The sequence below is a fragment of the Paroedura picta genome, chromosome 4, assembly GCF_049243985.1.
Source record: "Paroedura picta isolate Pp20150507F chromosome 4, Ppicta_v3.0, whole genome shotgun sequence".
Taxonomy (NCBI): domain Eukaryota; kingdom Metazoa; phylum Chordata; class Lepidosauria; order Squamata; family Gekkonidae; genus Paroedura; species Paroedura picta.
Window position 1 is genome coordinate 90,528,691 of NC_135372.1, and position 18,814 is coordinate 90,547,504.

General features: G+C 38.4%; 1 protein-coding gene across 17 annotated transcripts in view; it reads right to left on the reverse strand.

The window, feature by feature from the left end:
• The window catches only part of PTPRF (protein tyrosine phosphatase receptor type F), a 613,096-nt gene that overhangs the window by 418,683 nt on the left and 175,599 nt on the right, over positions 1–18,814 (reverse strand). The window lies entirely within an intron of this gene.

Below are 18,814 nucleotides of genomic sequence, written 5' to 3' on the forward strand. Positions count from 1 at the left end.
TCATGCCACCTATCTGACTCCCTTCCTGCCTTCCTCCCAGCATTCCCTTTGTCCTGCCCTTCCTCCCAGCATTCTCTTTGTCCTTCCTTTCCTTCCTCCCTCTCTCCTATCTGCCTCTTTCTCGCTACCTGTTTCTCTCCCTCTTCTTCTGTCTCTATCTTCCTCACTTTCTTTCTGTCTTTCTCTCTGTCTCTCTTTCTCCCTTTCTTTCTGTCTTTCTCCCTTTTCTCGTTCCTTCGCCCCATCCCTCCACCCACCCACCATGCTAGCGCCTGCTGTATTTTGCCCACAGCGGGCTTAATATCTAGTTATTCTATGATTATACAGAACAGAGAATCACAACGTCACAAAACCTTTCAAGTGTACTGACTAGAATTCAAGCACCCACCAATAAAAAATGTTATGTGAGAGATTTGAACTAAAGATTTTTTTTTTAAAGACAAGATTGAAAAAGACTGGGTACTGTTGGTGAGCTGCCTTTTTCAGAGACATTCATGGAAGATGTGAGGCAGAGTAGTAACACACTGACCAGTGAAATCAATGGAGCAATCAAGCCGAACACTCTAAGCAACCATGTATCTGTCATGTCTGCTGATGTAGGGAAACCAATATCAAACAACTGCAGCATGCCAGAGAACCTCAGAGAAAGGCATGGATCAAAATGGAGCACTCCAATGGCAAGCAGGGTATTTTTATTATAAATGGACCTGAACACCACCCACCTCACAGGAAGAATTTTTATAGTCAACCAGCACCAAGCTTTCATATATACAACACTCACTTTCCCAGCAATGAGAGATGCACAAAAAAGAAGGGGGGCAATAGTCTAATGACACAGGACATATAGGAAAATATTCAGTAGTATATGCATACTACTGGCTACAGGCTAATGAAAACAGAGGCATGTTTTCTCTGCATCATGGGTTTTCCCACCTTGGAAGGAAAGCTCTGTCAGTATGTTATGTTTCAGAACTTCAAAGACTGATAGTTTATGATAAAAGAAATCGAAGTCCAGCTGAACTCCCAGAAGCTCCTTTTTCTAAGACTTGCTTGCCTTCTTCTGTTCAATAATGCATTCTTACATGCATAAGGGAAAGAAGTAAACAGTAGTGATTCCAAGAGCTGATAGAGGCTGCTTCACAGGTTGCAATTTCAAACAAGCATGTCATGGACTTACGCTATGAAGCTGCTGAAATGCTAACTTTTGAAGCACAGTCTTTTTTTCTCTGTAATTTTATGTTTACTTCAGAAACATATTACTTGCCAGAGTTGTGATATGCGAAGCAACCTTTACAGTCACTGTGCAGAAAGATTGTCAGTTGTTTTATTAGCATGAACCAAGATGGCAACAACATAAACCTAAGGAGTAAATAGGAAATGAAAGGATCACTTGGGGGCTTGGTTTAAACTATGGTTGCCATAGTCAAGTTCCTCAAGCCCAGATAACCTCACTTACATACGATGTAGGTAAGGTTGCTTAAATTAGGGTAGCATACTAACTAAAAATAGAGCTCTTCCACCAGGCGTTTGGTTGAGGCTAGGTGGAGGCCCCAGGGTACATGATCTGGTCATCTCCCTCCCCCTGTGCCAGGGCCTGGTATTAAACCAGGCCTGGATGAAGGACATTTTCCCCTATCCTCTTTCCATCTGTGGTGCTACGACCCTACCAATACCAGGGAAGAATGGGTTGTTACTGCCACCATCTTAATTATTGATTGTTCATTGTTAATCGTTTAAATGCCAACTGTATTGTTGTTTTAATAGTTGTTATAGGGGGGTTTTGTAAGAGGTATGATTTTATGTTGGGAATGATTTTATGTTGGGAATGTCATAATATATGGAAATTTTATGGAATGTTTTATATGATGTAAACCGCTGCAAGCCAGCTTGCTGGGAGCGGCAGTATGCAAATATAATTTTAAAAAATTGAAACATATTATCTACTGTGTTATATACCGGCAGCTTCGCATTTTGTTTTGTCAACTGCACAAAAATAAATTGGGGGAGGATAAAAGAAAACTATCTAGTTCCTTGACTGTTCATGCCAGGATTTGTTCAAGCGCTCTTTGGACATGTCAAAGCTGTCCTATGAGAGAGAACATCAGAAGAAGAACCTGTGCCCTGCTATCTCTGGTTCTGTTGCTACGGCAGAACATAGTTCTGCATCTGTTAAATTAACATGCAACTAGAAGATGCTGCATAAAAATATTTTGTCTAATTTTCTCCCAAGTCTTGAACTCTTGACTGTTAAATACCCCCACCAAAAAAAATCCCCCATATCACACTCTTAACTGGAAGAATTTAACTTAATGAGTAGAAAATGTTTCCAGCCATCTGGAGTTAAATTTGGGTTGCTATTCAGTGCACACCTACAGCCTATTCATTGCAACTGCATTTCATGAGTTTTATATAAATTAAATGTTAAACTTACTGTCAACGGTGCATGAAGGATAAAGACGGTTAGGGTTAACTTCTAGCCCTAATTTATTCTTGCTGCTGTAGGCCCTCAAGCTGAAGCAAGCTCAGAATATCTGGCTGCAATATAGAAAGCAAAGGATTGCTCCTTCTTAATGCTGACATCCTGGATGGAAAAAAGTTCCTGACCCCTTTAATAGAGGCACAATGGGGTATTATTTATTTCTGTGCAATGAGCAGTTTCAACTGCCCATTTCCACACATTAAGCCTCTATTAAAGGGGCAAGTCTTCTTTTTCCAGGCCTTTCCTCCTGGTTTGCTGCATCTGTCCATCGTAGTTGTGATTTCCCTCATTGGCTAGGACTTAAGGAAGGCTGGACTTAGAGAAGGCATAATAGTTTTATGTCCTTTGCAGAAAAGTGTCTGCACATTTTGCTTTCTATCTTTGGATCCAGAAGGCTTAGAAACTTGCTTTCTGGGGAATCAGGTCCAGCTAATGGCCCAAACAGGCACCAGAATTCAGGAAAAACTCAACCAATTGGACTATATGGCAACCATGGTTTAAACTGATCAGCCCTTTTAAAGCCTGCTTCTATAGATGTTGCTGGTAGCTGGAATCTCTTTTATCCAATATTAACAAAAGTACTACAGATTTTTTGAAGTACTCAGAATTTTAAATTTAGATACCTGGAAAGCAATCTCATCCTCATTGCAAAAGTCAGAATGATCAATGCCTTTGTGCATCAACATATGTTGTACAGAAATGCAACCTTTGCCTTAAAACTCCTGTAAAACATATCTTGTAGCATGACTAATACCATTTTATAATGCTGCTTGCTCTGCTTTCTTTGGAATGAACTTTTGTGCTGTAGAAGCTGGCAGAATAGCTGGAAGTTTCAGAAGCAGTTTCAGCCTGCTCTTATCAGTAGATAGACCCCAAGAATGTAGGGAAATATTGTTAGACATACACAGCTACTCTAGCAAACCTCTGCAGATGATTGGATGCATTGAGTTGCCATGCTATGTAACTGGTAGAATGGAAGTGATATAAAGATGACATAAGCTGGAGGATCAATGTAAGGTGTTGTGAAAAGAACGATCCTTTTGTAACTTTTGTAGAAAAGGATTCTTTGGTCATGGCACACCACAGTTGTCTTAGAAAATTTTCACTGTTTCAGTGTAACTATTGAATTAAGAATCCATTCAGGACCCAAATATTCACGATGAGCCTTATTTCCAATAAGTCTTAAAACACTTTTCTGAAAAAGCACCCTTATGCTTTGGCTTACTATAGGTTTGTTTTAAGAGGTTTGTCTGACAACTGGAGCAATTAGATTGCACTCTCATTTCCTCTGACAACAACAAATTGCAAGACCATTGGACACCAAACAACCATACAAGAGCAAATATGACCTACCTTCAAAAGTCCCATGAGTAAGGGCTTAACAAACTTCTAATACTTTATCTGTGTAATTTTCTGTTTCCCCTGTTAGCAGTGCAAGTCATTGTATGGGGCCAGAAAGGTCAAAATTCAACTACAGTACACAGTATGAAATATTTATTAAACTATTACCTTCAAACATTTCCAGTTAACACTAATGCAACAAGATTCCTGCCTCCAGGGACTCTAAAAAAATTTATGGCATGAATCACGAATTTATAAAGTGCTTTTTAGCAGAGTTTACGTACCAAAGGAGCATATCAGAAATTGTAAACTTTTTTTAAAAAGGAAGCATTAACCAACCAACCCCCCATCTGCAATCAATTTTTTTTTATTTGATACAGTTCATCATTTTCCTGGACAGATGTACTTCAAGCAGCAAACAGAAGGGGCAGCAAACCAGCTGTCTAGGTTTCTGCTTACCAGGGGGCTGAGTTTATTCATGCAGATTTGAACTGTGAACTGCAGAAGGAATAACATAACATTTTATGTTATACTATACTGGCCCTAGAGGATAGAAAACAGCCTTAAATCTCGATTCTTTGAAAAAGAACCGAGTTTGACATTTGAGAGCAACCATCACAACTAATTTGTACCCAAACTGGTTGAGAATATGCATGTACTAGAGACAAATTAAGTCTTGAACACCATTATTACTGTCAGACCATCTTCAACGGAAGCAAAGTTAACACACATGTATTAAGTACACTTTCTGCTAAACACCATGAGACATTAGGTCTTTTCAAAACACAACTATAAATAGTAGCCCACATAAAGCTGGGCCAGATGAGATTTTGAGGGGCCAACGTTAATACAAACAGCAAATACTCTACTGAGGAAGCTAGTGATGTCTTAATGCCAAATTAGTTAGGTTGTTTTTTGGAACTCTGAGGCAACTAACTGGTCTCACAATTTACCTGACGGAAACTATGACTTCTCCCTGCAACTAATTCCACTCAGCATGAAACAGGTAGCTCTGCCAACTGATTTCACGGGACCTTCTCTTCAGTGAGTAGAGCAGCCGAGGACCGAGGAAGGAGAATTACTGGAATGAATTTGTGGTATTTCATCGCTAAATGACTGCTGACAGCTGGGCAGCCCCATTCGTTGCTCACGACATTTTGCCAGAAGGCCCAACAGCATTTTATAGCAGGGACAATTGGGACATTTTTTACTGCATTACTTTATTGCTTTCCCCCCCCAGGAACTCTTAATAGATGAAATAGGCACTGCATAGCATTACTGTTGTCCATACCCAAATGACTCTGTAGTCAGATACAGGACTCAGGTTTGATGTTATTATGAGCTGTAGCAATCAATGTATAAAATACACTGCAGCTTTACTTACATGACCTACAGGATTAGTTAGACAGGCTTTCCATTTACAAGTTGCTAATTTAAGATTCACTGGCACCTCTGCCTGCCATGATATACTTTTGGGAAACTACTTGTATTTTATGCACGCTACATGCTGTACAGAGCAGGGCAAAAATCAAAAAGTGTGTAGCTATTCTGCAGATAATTAAACTCCTTGGGATAGGGCTTATAATGCAGGTTTTTATAACCCGATTTCACTACCCAAATTGGCTTACAAACTCCTTCCCTTTCCTCTCCACACAACAGACACCTGTGAGGTAGGTGAGACTGAGAGAGCCCTGATGTTACTGCTCAGTCAGAACAGTTGGTTGCATGTGGGGGAGCGAGGGATCAAACCCGGCTCACCAGATTAGAAGCTGCCATTCATACCCACTACACCTAGCTGGTGTAGCAGGTGAGATGCACTCTACCTTCACCCTCACCCGATTTAAGAGCCCTTCAGGAGCATTATCTGCCTATCTGCTTATCTGTTCTATTCTATGTGCGAGTACAGAAGGCAGCAAGGTCAGGATATGAAGGAGAGAATGAAACCCCTTATCTTTGCCAAATTACATATGCACACTGCAAATCTGTGATATCAAAGTAGGAAAAGGGAGCATACCAATATTAGCCCTGTCTTAGCTGAAAGAGAGTGAACCTCTGGGCAAGAGAATTTGGTATATATGTGTATGTGGGGAGGGAGTATCACATCTCTGGAGCACTCAGGCAATCCACAGGCACACTCCTCATCTGCCAGTTTTATGGGAATACTGAGTGAACCTAATTCTATATCTCTAGAGCTCTTTGGACAGTGTGCCAGTCCTCCCCAGGGCTTCCTTGCCTGCCTGAGGAATTTGTGGGAAGAAAGGATTAAAAAAGAAAATCTCCCCCTTGTCTCTGCCCTGCGGGTACCCAATTTGTTGGCTGTATCAAAAGTGAACCTTTGAACCCTGCTGTGAATCTATTCCCCACAGATAAAAACAAGCCATGGAGAAGAGTATGAAGTAGTAACACAGAGAATTAATTTTATTGCAATTTATTTCTACATTTTACCCACAGAAAAACTCCTTTTGTTAGTTGAATAAGGCTGACGGAGTCTTGTAGCAATTTGACAAATATGAATATTGCTCTTCTCTTCATTAGTTATGTCCCAATTTTAATATAAACCTGGTATGAGCTAAAAGACAGAGCCTACAAGAGTCTACTGTCCCTTTATTCCTGAAAGAATAAATCACATTCAGTTCTGAGCTTTACAATTTCACTTAAAAGTGAGCCTTCTTGTTATCCACAAGTCAACTTTGTGGCAAAACTAGCTATTTATTGCAAGACTACTCGTAATTGATTATTCCCCCTCACTGGTTAACCTACACATTAAATTTTTTTTGTAAAAAGAACCTGAAAATTTTGAAGATCACTCTTGCCGCCACAAGTGATTGTGCTATAACTGTTTTTTAAATAAGGAGGGCATTTATATATGGCTATAATAAGAGTATGTTGAAATAGCATTCCATGTTCCCTTTCCATGTCCAAATTTGTATTCTGTATACCTGAAAATGTTTTACTTCGGGTAAACAAGCCTTCTGTTGTCTTAGGTTGCTCCAATATTCATCATGGGCAAGGTCTGAATATGGAGTCATCCAATGACAGGAACTCCTTATACAATCTGGTCCCATTTTATGTTGCATTCACATACCTTTCTTATTAAAATATATGTTTTGTATCTCTAGCTGTTCCTCAAATCAGCATCCATCACCGGCCAACTCTTCAGAGTAAAGATGTTTCACCATTCTTGACACAAATTTTTGACTACAAGTTTCTGGCAACATGAACTTAAACACTGAATAAATCTTTGTTGGTTTTAAAGATCCCTTTGGACTCAAATTTTGTTAAACATTGTGCAATACTGAAAACACGCCCCCACCCCATCACATAGGATGAGCAGGAAACAACAGGCCATCAAAAGAGGAATCAGATCTCTTACTTCAACATTATTGTGCATACTATATCTGCTTTAGCCAACTGCCTCTAAACTAAACCATTATTAGCTGGTCAATCAAAATAAATGTATAATGTTTCTTCACAGACAAATCTATTACAACTTTGTAAGAAATAGTAATTAATCAAAGCTGTATCATAAATGGCTTTAAGATGTGCCAGTACACACCAATTAATTATTTAAAAAGGCATTAGCTAAAGCTTTTCACCCATCATTTACAAAGTTAGGAGTTGGATGGCATATCATTCATTCAGCTAATGCAGCACAGCTCACCCCTATCCATCAATCCAGAACAACAGAAAAGATTACTCCTTTTGAATCCCCCAAACACCTTACTGCACTACAGCCAGCCCCTACACTATTAACTGAGATTGTTCCAGGTGTCCATTCTTGACAGCAGCTTAACAGCTAGACTAAAAGAGCAGATCTCTAAATCACAGACCGTTTGTGAAATTACAAAAGACAGTTCCTCTACATTTTGATTTAAAAAATCAAAACCCCAAACTCCCCAAAACTGATCTACTTTAGTGGTGACAGTGTTAGACTATGGCAGGGGATACCCAAGTATGAATTTCTACTCAACACTTTGAGGAAACAATCACTGTGTCATTCTCCCTCAAAGGGCTAACTCATAAAATTGAGGAAAGGAAAGCTACAGTATTTTAATAAATGCAACCCTAGTTCCCCCCCCCCCGGTACGGGAGGGGGGGAGATCTTACATTTACAAGCAATTTGCAGATATTAGATTACTTTGCATGTGTAACATTTTTAAGGGGGTTGCCTTTCTTTCAAGTAAATACAGTATGTACTTTGCTCTGAGCTCCTAGGAGGAATGGCAGGATATCAGATAGATAGATCCAGCATTCAATAAAGCTACTTTCAAAACTGTGCTCCAGTTAAATGAGCAATAGCAGTCAATATCATAAGGGGAATAACTAGGACACATTTCTCAGAGATCAGAACAGAAGAGAACCTGCCGACCCCAACAGCTTTGAGAAAGTTTCAGTTTAGACTGCCTGTGGTAATCTCTCAAAGAAATATTATCCCTAAAAGCACATAAAGCAATAGTTCCATAGCACAGCAACACCAATGAGTCATAATTTTCCTTCCAAATATGACCTAAGCTTCACTCTAATTGCATAAATTGAAGGATGATTCTCTGTTGTGTGAATGCTAAATGGCCTGTTGATGTAACCAGAACAGATTTGCTTCATTCAGAACGGTCACTTAAGACCATAAATATAAAGTGGATATGATTTAAAATAAAAACATTAAGAACACAGAATGCTTTCCCTTGGGGGGGGAGGGACTCTTAGCAATAAATCAAAAACAACTACAGTTTTTTTAGTATATGGCTTTGAAATAATGGTAAACCAGGTACATCTTTCATGCAATACTATAAAACCGTAGCAGTTTGAATTTCATGTTTTAAGATCGTAGAAATGCATGTTTACAAATACAAATGGTAAGAAAAATCATTTCATCTATTTTACCATCAGGCAGCAATATAAAATCTGCATCCTAGTTCCTAAGCATTTCCACTAACACCAGAAATGCCCTACAGAAATGCTACAGGATTGAGACTCATTTCAGTGTGACTTTCAGCCACAGCTTTATAAAAACACTTTCAATCATAAGCATACAAAATTATTTGTGTAGGGAAGGTGCGAAATGCAAGAGAATTCATCCCAACCACCAAGAGTCCAAATGTTTACTTCTTGTGACCTAGTAGTCAAGTAGCAAAGTAAATGAGTTTCTTGGACTGAGAATCCCTTCCCTCTAAGATGGAAGGTAGGCTGAGAATTACTTGCCTTATATTTCTGGTGGGTCACCCATTCTCAATTCTAATATTAGCAGCCAGGAATGGAGGAAGGAACAGATGTAAGAAAGCAATGAATTCACAAATATTTGTTAGCACACAATTTGGGGAGCAGGCAATATAATGCTTAGGCCTGCTCTGGCACACTGTTCTCATAAGCAACAACTGCTGGTAACAGAATCATCTAATACTACACGGAAACACAGATTTCCACACTGCTGGAATAGCCTTCCTTTGTCTCTAACCCTAAGCGTACAGCCATAATGAACTACATGGTCAACTAACACTGATTACATTTACATACTACTGACTAAATATGACTTCTAACAATGCAATGGCAGCACAAAAGCAGGATCCTTTCATGGTATAAGATGATGAACTATGCCCTTGCACTAGCAGGAAGACCTTACTAATTGATAGATATTTGTATACCTTACCCTTTTTGCAGACCACAATCCAGGGCAAGTAATGATAAAGACAACAGAAAAACAGTCATCTATTAGAATTTGTGAAACACAACTTTAACAAAGACAACTAAAGAGTTACATAAGGTTCTGAGGTTGCAAGTCCTTTATTTGCTACACTCCTATAAGGGCAGGATTAAACCCTTTGATTAAGCATCATTATTGCCACACTACCACACAGCAAACTGTGTTTTCTCAAATATAAATGCATGTTAACATTCATCAAAAGATGGTCACTGTGTTAAGCACAATTTCATTTCATTTATTTTATATTACATTTATATACTACCTTCCCATGCGGCTCAGGGTGTTTTACACTGAAATTCATGGTGCAGTACAAGGAAATATCATCACTGAGAACGTATAATGTCCCTAACAGTAGAATAGATGATAACAGAATATTTAACATTTAATATTATATTATACCATTGTAGCTTAACAACTCAACAATGGTATATCATTTACTGTCCTGTGACTTGGCATTTTCATCTGTGAGACGTAGATGAAGGTAAGAGGGTCCTCTGGGCTCTGGCTGATTGGGTTGCTTCACTGGCCTCAACTAAAAACTTGGTGGAAGAGGTCCATTTTGCGGGCCCTGGAGAACTGCTTTAGCTCTGGCAAGGCCCTGATCTCTGCTGGGAGCTCATTCCACCAGGACAGAAAAGGCCCTGGTCCTGATCAAGGCCAGACGAGCTTCCCTGGGGCCAGGGATTACCAGCTTGTTGGTGCTTGCAGAGCGTAGTGCTCTTTGGGGAGCATAGGTAGAGAGGCAGTCCTTCAGGTACTCAGGGCCCAGACCACGTATTGCCTTGATAGTGATTACCAGAACCTTAAGCCTGTTCCAGTATTCAGCTGATACAGCTGTTGGTTTGTGGGCTGGATGGTGGCCCTCCAAGGTGCTGCATTCTAGACCAGTTATAGTTTTTGGATCAGGGATAATGGTAGGCCCATATAGAATGAGCTGCAGAAATCAAACTTAGAGTTGACCATGTAGAATGAGTTGCAGAAATCCAACTTAGACATGGATCCCTGTGACTAGGTGTCCTGGGGCCAGGTAGGGTGCCAGTAGCTTAGTTTGGTGCAGGTGGAAGATTGCTAGCCTTGCTACTTTTGTGACCTGTTTTCCCATGGAGAAACAGATGAAATGTTCATCTTCAAGGCTAAAATTTCCAAGCTATATCACAGCCAGAAGCAAAACACTCTAATAAGAGTGTTAACAAGTGATTTTCAGAACATTAAAGATGATACAGAAAAAAAATATTTTAATCTTTTAAAAAACATCTACCTCAAAATTTGCTGAGGCACACAAAATTGTGGGTTAATACAATTATAATCTATATAAATCCTAATACCAGCATCAGAATCATTAAAACCTTAAGTGTAGTTCCTGTAAAAAAGTTCTAAATTGCCAAGCTAATAAGAAACGTTCATTTCTGAGACATTTCTAAATCCCAAAGGTCAAAAGGGCACAGTACAGGAATAATCTACCTTCCTTGCATCTTCTGAAGCATATAGAATTTGGAGCACAGGCCAAATATGAAAGTCTGCAAAATACATTTTGGGATTAAAGTAGAAAGTTGATCACATAACTGTAATATATGATCTGCAATGCAGTATTAACAATTCAATACTTTTTGAATGTTCCTTATTACAGCCACCTCATCACTAGATAGAGAACAGTTGCCCGGACAGCATTCATCTTCAATTGTACACCAAGATATGAGCTAAATTCTCTGTGGATTGAGTATTTCACCTGTTAATGGGAACACATTGAAAAAAGCTAAAATGAGACATGGCAGATGGAGCCATATATTCTGCCCATCTCCTGAGAGCAGATTTGTAATGCAAAATACTGAATGCAAGATGCGACCCATGGATACAAGGAAGCAATCAGAACCAAAATGATTAAACAAGGCCCAGGTCTCAATATGGCATACAGAATGCTAAACAGAAACAAGGATGCCCTGGAGGGGAACAAATCACACAAAAACTGCTATACAGAAAGGATTTCATTTTCAAGAGTACCATTCTCTTTCAAAGATCACAAGCTTCAAACAAATTACTACAGCGTATATATCCACACCTAATAATTAATGCAGTTGGACAGTCTTCAGATAAAAATCAATTCTTAGGATCACATTACTAGTTTATTTGAAACAGAACAATCTAAATGATGCCAAAAGGAGCACTCCAAGGACCATGACAATTTCCAGATTTCTCGTTGAGGTCCTGATTATCTATGTCATCATATATGAATCTAGTGCTGATGAAATTTTATTGGCCATTTCCACTTCCAATTTAAACAATGACCAGACTTATAACAGCACATTATTCCATGTCTGGGAGTTTACCTACTGTATATGATCATTCTCCTGGTCTAATCAGTTCTATTCCGTCTCTTCAGGCCACAGCTATTTCAGGACAAATATTTTCCCTGACATACATTCAGACGGCTGATCTTTGACAGCAACTCTCCTTTTCTATGTCAGTGCTGATCAGATTCCATAGATCTTCCTCTCCAGTGTTCCATCTGCTAATGGAAACCTCTATTGCAGCCATCCGAGCTCTGACAACTGCTTTTCCCAGCAACACCCACTCTATTTTAGCTGCCCTTTCTGAAATAGCCATCCAAAAAACTATAATTTAGACTTCCAGCAGCTCCTCAGGGAAACATAAAAACAACCCATCACAAAGCTGGTTTTGTTCTGCTCCCACTCAGCAGAAAGTCAGCCCACAGACTGCTAGAATTAGCCAGCTATTTATTCTGAAGTCTCACAACTGTCCACAAAATAGATGATGTCATGATGCACACAGGATCCAGGAAGCAACAGAGAAATGGCCAAAGGTCTAGTAAACCCATTTTGCTTATTGTTCATATTCTGCTCTGGCATTCAACCTCTGTGCTACATGAGCACCTCCTTTTTCATTCAATCTCCAACTCCCAGTATGGCAAATATGCTCTTAAAAACTATATAAAGTGTGCCTCCCAAACTTTTATAAGCTTAACTGAGCCCCTACAAAATCCACATGCCTGCATGTACAGGTGTCTTTCATAAGAGAAAAGGAATGGTCAAGATTGAAGATATTTCCATTAAATAGTCTTTGTGGCTCGGTTTCAAAAAGTTAATTTTAAATTTTAAACAAAGAGTAAGACATAATTCATAATTTACTATCCAATATTGGTGTTCTTCTCTGAAATAATTTATTGGTTGATTTATGCTATTTGATTATGTTGTTTTATATAGTGTGATGATCCGCCTTTCCTGAGAATCAGCGGGAAAGACAGGCTATAAATAAAGCAAATAAATGAAGACATAACAATACATCTTCCTTCTCCCAGCTGACTTTATACTTTTCATTCAGCAGATTGTTCTCTGGAGTTTCAAAAGGAATACCAATTGTACTAAGTCTCTTCTGCTTAAAAAACAAACAAATAAACAAACGCTTAAGACATACCTCATGACAGCAAATGATTCCTGGCATGAACAGTATCTCACTTGATTTGAAGACAGGCAGCATTAAGTGCTGCTTCTGAACTAGGGGAACAGATAGGGTTAGGAAACTCTGGAGACTCTGTGGAGTGGAGCCTAAGGAAGAGGGAATCACTGAAAATGCCACAATGTTGTTTCTGGATTGTCACTCAGAAGTGATGACGCAGTGTATGTAGCGCTCTAGGAACTCCCTCAAGCTCTACACAAGCTTTTCTCAATTTTTTATTATCAAGAAACCATCAAGAAATATTCTTCAGGCTTTGGGAACCCCCAGAAGTGATACAATGGTGCAGAATGTTTGGAAAGCATAGCTGTGCACATGCCTACATGGGGCTCCTCCCCTTCTCATTCGCTCTAGGCCCATTGCTGGCAGTTTTGAGGGGAGAACAGGTCGATGACCATATATGGTCATATCCCCCAATAAATATTTAACACATTTAAAAAATATTTTTAAAATAATTAAGCCACCCATTCAGGAAACCCTTCCAGGTCTGGCATGAAACCCCGGTTGAGAAAGCCTACTATATACTAAGAACCATAGAGTTCTAATAATACTAGACCAACTGGTGTTGACAGATTGATGATTATAACAATTCCTTCAATGTTTGACTACAGAAAAGTAATTTAAATGCATAACATCTTAAAAATTAACAATGATGGTTCAACATTCAATAACGATATGACAAATGTATTTTATGAAATATAGTTTTTCATTTTAACTCAGACTGTCAACAAAATTCTCTCAAATAAACTTAACAGACCTGAAAGAGTTAAGTTAGTAAGCGTGGGGAGGAGCAAGTTAAGAAGTACACAATCAAAAAATCTTTGCAGTCAAGTGACCATAGAACTAAGGAAATGCAAATAAAATGGACACTTTTAAACAGGTAAAGAACTGTCTACCTCCATTCATCCTTACACAGGGAATTTACACTTGAATGATTCATGATAGAATTCATACCAAACCAACTCCCCACCCCAGTCCAATTTCCCATAAGAATTCCCCATATGACCTTGCCTTCAAACTTTTGACAAATTGAGCTGTGTCTCATGACAGCTCTTATTGAAATAAATGTTTGACTCCAGCAGCACCTTTAAGACCAACCAAGTTTTTTTCAGGGTATAAGCTTTCATATGCATACACACTTCTTTAGATACAATTAAATGGATATTTCCAGTCCATACACATAGGTAGAGGGTGAGCATTATCACATACTATAATTAACATATTTAACGGATTCAAGAGCCAAATAGGAATAAATTGAGTTTATATGGTTATCATTTGTTTGGGTTTAATTTATTTTATTTATTTATATATTTTATTTATAATTTGATTTCTTGACTGCCACTCCCAGCAAACTAGCTCATGGCGGTTTACAACATATATATAAAACATCATATATAAAATCTTATAACAATAAAATCCCCAAATTCTACCCTAATAAAATAAACATAACAAGAAAATGCAATAACATAACAATAAAATACAATTCTGGAGGGGGGAACATAGTGAGAGAAATAAATATGTCAAATTGGAGATTGGAGATTGATGGGCAGATGTATCCTTAATTGTGGAAAACTGAAAGTAATTAACTGAAATGCTGCCATTATGCTCATCCATTCCCTCTCAAGCATGGAGGCAACTATACAGCATCTTCTTCTTTGAAGTGGAGTGATTGACTATGTAAAGTCTACATACTTCAAAGAAGATGATGCTCGAACTGATTGAAATTTCCATCTACACTGGTGTCCACTTTGTTTCTAGGCTCAATTCAAAGTACAAGTACTGACCTTTAGAGCCCTGTATGGTCTAGCACTAACATATATTTATTGACCTATTGTATTGACCTACCTGTATACTTTGTTCATCTTCAGTTTTCCCCACTATCTAAAGCTGGACGGGTGACAATCCAGGAAAGGCCATTTCTGGCTATGGCACCAAATTTTGGAACTGTCTCCCTCAGCTGGTGACTTTCATCAGCAGGTGAAGACCTTTTCATTTTGTCCATTATAACCCCAACAAAAGTTACTGGCCCTCCTTTTGTATAGTTTTGTGCTTTTAATTGAATTGTTTCACAACTTGAAATGCATTTTTAGTTGTGCAAACATTTTAAATTTTGTATGATCACTCCTTTGTGAGTATTTAAGTAGAAAGTTAGCATTAAAACATTTTAAATAAAATAAATATACAAATAAAATGCTGGGGGACAACCAACGGTATCTTAGCTTACTTATATGACACAGCCTTGTGGAAGAAACATTTATTTCCCTATTCTGCTGATGTTACAGCCCTGATCTCTCACAATAGTTTTGTGTGTTGTGTTGCTGTCAAGTCACTGCTGACAATCCTATAAAGTATTGGCCTCCATAACATTCTATCATTAACATTCTTGCTCAGGTCTTGCAAACTGGAGGCTGTGGCATCCTTGACTGAGTTAATCCACTGATGTTAGGTCTTCTTGTTTTCCTACTGCATTCAACTTTTCCTAATGTTATTGTTCTTTCCTGTGAGTCTTGTCTAATCATGATATGACAAAGTATAGTAGCCTCAGTGTAGTCATATTAACCTTTAGGAGGAACTCAGCCTTGATTTGACCAAGAACCCATTTATTTCAATCGTTTTTGCATGTATTAATAGGTATCAAATGTCAGCCTGGATATGGAGGATGACAGGAAAGAAATGTAGATTAGTATTCAGTACTTCCTTGCTCTTTTGCCCAGACGGAAAAACCACAGGATTAGTGTTAAGTGGCAGAGGCAAATTAATTTCGTACCACCAATACCAGCAATTGTGCTGAAACAAGGTGCCTTTTCAGTGATGAACCCATCCACAGCGCTTGTTCCATCTCAAATTCAGAATGGTCCAAGGAAGACCTTTGTTAATGATTCAGTGACCTTGCAACAGAGAGGAACACACAACAACTTAGTGAGAGTGGAGATCAGCTATTAAAGCTGAGGCAAGAGACAAAAATAGAGACTGCATTATGTGACTTCTAAAATATTTATATTGCTGAGAGGAGGTTAATTTATAACTGTTTAAAAACTTCCATATTTAATCGTTTACTGTGCTTCCAAGGAAGGGATTTTTGTTAGCAAAAATGCTACAAGGGCATGTTACCCATGTACTCTCCACAGGGAAAGGCTTTGACTACCCTGTTGTTGCATGCCTGGAGAAGCAAGTGGGCTGCAACAGGCAGTAATGTTTGGATCAGCTCCAGAACGTATTAAATCTGAAAAGCCGAAAGATCAATTAAATACAAATCTGAGGCCTGGAACACACATACTAAAAGGCTAATTTTGGCCAAAACATTGCTTCAGAGGCAGATGCCATCTGGCTCGCAAGAATAGCTTCCATTCAACAAACCAAAACATGGCTAAAAGAAAAATCAGTATTAATTCAGTATTAAAACCGACCTGTAATGAAGGAATATTATATGATGGTGACAAAGCGTTTTTGTAACTAATGATGATACAATTCAAATAATTCACATATTCTGACATCAAGTCCTGCCAGATACAAAATAAAATGCGGTGATATGGAGGTGAATGCATTCTACTCTGAGTCAAGCTGCTGGAATGTCCATTATTGTCATAAATACACAGGTAGTTGACAGGAAGCTCAATAGAAGAAATGGATATTGGAAGTATACACTATAGCTCCAACTACAAGGAAATGTTCATGACAGTTCCCTCTGGGATTATGAACAGATAGTGCTAAGCACCAGGTCCTTCTGTCAATACCGAGAAGCTATCCATTCTATAGGAGCTTTTGTGCTTTGAATTATTCTTCATGTGTCAAGGGACAACCCAAGGAGTACACTGCATAGTCACTCTTTACTGAGCATTAACAATATGCTTACAGATCCAGATCTACAGCAGGCCGTTCTTAACGCTATGTGTCACTTTGTGAAGTTCAGAAAATCTCTCTTGTGCTAACGGGTAAAAAAACCCAGCCAATTCCAAAAAAAGAAGGCTGCCAAACTCTTACGTACCATGGTTATTTTTTTAGGAAAACTGTGCCCCTGAATCCATGTGTTGATCTTTGTTAGCAAATATGTTAGGGGCATTTGTAAACAGTCAAAGTACAGTAATTTGGACCTTGTAGGGTGTGGATATTTTGAAACTTCCCAAGTTTATATGTTGCCAATAGGCAATTTAGAATTGGCAGCCTTATCTCTTCTCTTTATTTATTTTGGTGGCTCTCTGTTACTGAACTTAAATTTTGCTTACATCTCCAGCCTCAATTAGATAAACCTAGTATGGAATGCAACTCATGACAAGGTGTAGCAGTCTTCAAACCACTAGGGATTTACTAGTTTAAATGCAGTTTCAAGAATGAAATCTCAGTGTAGAAATATATAGTTATTCAAATGCTGATCATTACTAAGGGCAAATCACTGCAGAAAGAGAATGCATTACACCAAATCATAGGTAAGACACTATGCTATTAAACCCTAATTAAATCCTCCCCGTTGGCACACCAGGTAGACTGAAAATTGTGCACAACATCTTAATGCTAATAAAGACTTCAAAAATGTTCTACTCATGACTGTAGTCCACAGCTTTCCATTACATAAATAATCCTAACCAGTTTTGAAGTTTTTATTTATTTGTTAGGGCTTTCATTTAACTATGTCTCCATAGTAGCTGGAATAAAACTGTCACTTTGTTCTCAACATGCTTTGGGGCAATAAGAAGTACTGTGGGAGATAGGGGGTGGGAGATATAATAGAAGAACAGAGGGTGCAAAACGGAAGATGAGAATGAATATATTATTTAGCGGAAACCTGGAACTTAACCATGGTGGATGTCAATAAAATCTTAAGATGCTAACCGATTGGAAGCAGTGGCTTCTTCAGGTAGTAAAAGATGCTAATTTAAAAAGTGCATACATTAAATAGAAAACCAATGTTTCTCTATGACATGAATTGAGAAACAAAAAGATATTGGAAGGAAATACATGGGAATATGTAGAATTTATTAATACTTAAATTCTCTATGGAAACTATGAATCACAGAATCACAGAATCACAAGTGAAGTGACCTCCAAGAACATCTAGTTCATCCCACTGCACAATGCAGGAACTCATAACTACCTACCCACACACTCACAATCTGCCTAAGTTCATAAAATCAGCATTTCTGTCAGATGACTATCTAGCCTCTGCTTAAAAACTTCCAAAGAAGGAGAATTCACCACATCCTGAGGAAGCCTGTTCCACTGAAGAACCACTCTATACTATTACGAATATTGCCTAATAAATTACAAAAAGTTTTGGAAGAACTATTTGAATATATGCTGGCAGCAGCTAGAATCATTTATGCAGCAGAATGGAAATCAGCCATCAGTCCAAGCTTAGAAGAATGGGAAAATGAACTGGCCGACTATGCAATAATGACAAAATTAACAACCTATTTCAGAAATAGATCAATTGTTGAATCAGAGGAGAGACAGAGTGTTTACTATGCAAGCAGGCAACAAACTTAGAATGCGAAACAATTTAAAATTACATATAAATGTATTGTAATGCATATAAATGAATTACAATGCAGAAGCATAATGAGACCCAATTTTGAATATAAAGATACAAGGAAGTAGATTATGAACACATTTTTTATTTTTCATTGTGAGATATCTGATAGACTTTCTTTTAAACTCAGGTATATTAAAACTCCGGGGAATGGTAGAGGACAGGAAGACCTGGAGGATCATTGTCCATAGGGTCGCGATGGGTCGGACACGACTTCGCACCTAACAACAACAAATATCAAAACTGTGGCTGATATGTGGAAATGATAAAATATGCAGCATGGGATATGTGCTAATAATGAAAT